This window comes from Arachis ipaensis, chromosome B3, assembly GCF_059453495.1.
Source record: "Arachis ipaensis isolate K30076 ecotype BB chromosome B3, ASM5945349v1, whole genome shotgun sequence".
NCBI classification, from domain to species: domain Eukaryota; kingdom Viridiplantae; phylum Streptophyta; class Magnoliopsida; order Fabales; family Fabaceae; genus Arachis; species Arachis ipaensis.
Genome location: NC_142438.1, coordinates 23,016,359 through 23,018,918, shown reverse-complemented (window position 1 = coordinate 23,018,918; position 2,560 = coordinate 23,016,359).

Genomic DNA, 2,560 nt, shown 5'->3' with positions numbered 1-2,560 from the left:
CGTTTTATTGACTTCTGCAATATTAGCTGGATTTTGAAAGATAGATTTCACCCAGGTTGTGATAAATTCAACAATAATATCCTAAGACCGTTGGTAAAACTTCACTGGTAAACCATCACTACCGGGAGCCTTCCAACTCCCCATGGCAAACATCGCAGCCTTAATCTCCTCTTGCGTGACTTCCCTCTCAATATCAACATAATCATTGTTGTGCAGCCCTGGAAAGCAACCAAAGATAGGATAATTAATGTAATCATAATCTGCTGCATATAAGGCTTTAAAGTGATTCATTCCCCACTTTTTTAGTAGCTCCATATCATCAACCCAAACACCCTCATCATTTTTAAGAGCTGTGATTTTATTTCTTTTTCTTCTCCTATTTGCTTTTTGATGGAAATATTTTGTGTTTTTGTCTCGAAAATTAATATTATTACGCCTAGACATTTGCGTCCAATAACTTTCTTCTTGAATAGCGATAGCCTCAAAATCCTTCCAAAGATCCTTATTTAACTTCTCAAGAAAATGGTTCGGGTTTAAAGATAGGCTATTAGATATTCCCTCTAATCTAGACAAAATCCTATGCTTCTTCCTAAAGATGTGGCCAAAAATTTCTCTGTTCCAGACTTTTTCTTTCTCAATGAACGCTACTATATTCTTGGTAAACTTGACACTACTGTTCCAGCTTTGTTTGACAAGATTATTATAGTCTTCATAAAGGACCTAAAGTGCTAGAAAATGGATAGGCTTGTTTCCTCTGTCTTGATTAGCTAACTGAAAATCAAGGAGAATAGGTAGATGGTCATATTTAAGTTTAAGGAGGTGTTTAACACCCACTTTTACAAAACGATCAAAAAATTCCAAATTACTTAAAAAATGGTCCAGCCTTCTCTTTACATTACTTCTTTGCCAAGTAAAATGTGGACCGAAAGACTTAAATCATTAAGCTCACATAACTTAATACAATTAATAAAATTATTGGTATCGAGAGAAATGTTAGAAGAAACCCCTATATCCTCCAAGGTTAAGATGGAGTTGAAATCCCCTCCTAGGCACCAAGGACCATTTATATTTTCAGCAATCTCTTCAATGTTTTTTCAAAGGATTCTTCTACCGCTTGCTTGGGGGCTGCCATAAACTGTTGTAAAAAATCAAGGGCTATCACTCTCCCATTTAACTTCTAGGTGTACAAGTTATTTATGTATCATAAGTGGTTTTATGCTCCAAAAACCAGACTTTCAGAGTCACCAAATGCCGCCTGAAAAGCCTTCAGCTTCGCTTATGCACCAGGCATCAAACCCCAGCCTTTTAATAATAGTTTTAACTTTTCTACCTGAAATGTGAGTTTCGAGCAGGATGCAAAAATTAACTTTGTATCTAGTTGTTAAATCAATAAAAATAGTGCGGAACCCCTTTGCAGAAGTACCTCTACAGTTCCAGATAATAATATCCATCATAAACTAAAAAAAAGGAGTAACATAAACAAGAGAGATAGGAAAGACTGCCTAAACCGAGGCATAAAGAAACCAATTAAGCTTCCATATCCTAAGCAGAGTTGGCCTCTTTGTTTAAACCATTAGGATCATTGTCATCTTGCATAGGCATATCTGTAGCCAAGGTAGAAGCACCAATCACATTCCCTTCCAGTTTAGTTAGTTTATCTTTAAAATTGCTCACATCGTCACATGGTTCTTCCCTTACCTCCCCCATAAATTTGGAAATAAGGGAGTTTATCTTGTGCCCATACCTTACACAATGGAAACAAATTTGGTGAAGACCTTCAAAAATCAAGTAAAATTCCTTCTCCAACGCAGTAAAAGATGGTACCAATTGATTTCTCATATCAAGTTCTACGCAGATGCAAGCAAACTTACCTCTCGAGTGAATAAATGTGAGTTCATCGACACAAAGCATAGTTCCAAGAGTTTTTCCTACCTTCCATAAGAAGTAGCCGTTGTAGAGCTCTGCTGGAAGATTCGGAATTCTGACCCAGACAACCACTTTCTTCACCTCCGTTTCTTGCGACATGAGCAACGGTCTCTATATTTGGACTAACAGATAGTGGTCTGCAATCATCTAAGACCCCTCAAATAGGGCATGAGCATAATCGTCTTGACTAGAGAATCTAACTAAGAAGAAACTACCCTTCAAATCCATCACTCTAGCAGTCTCCTTGTTAGTCCATCGCTTAGTAATTCATCTTTTCATCATTTGCAGGTTGATCTTCTTCTCAAGAGGTTTGACGATAAGGGTTTGTTTTCAAGGTTTACACCAATCCTCATATTCCTCAAGAGTAACTTCGATATTCAGCATTTGATTAAAGGGAGCTTGATCTCCACCCCCAGCTCAAAAGCCTCATTATCAGAGATATACTCTTCAGCCACTATTTATACTGTCTCTTCCGAGTTCAGCTTCTCCAGCCCATCACCTACCAATATATCCCTATAAGAGACTTTAGGAGGTTGGATAGATAGTGTTTCTGGAACAACCTCAATCTCTAATTTAGCTTTAGCATCCTCCATGGGGTATTCAATTTTCTTATTTTCTTCGGGTTCGGAGGCAT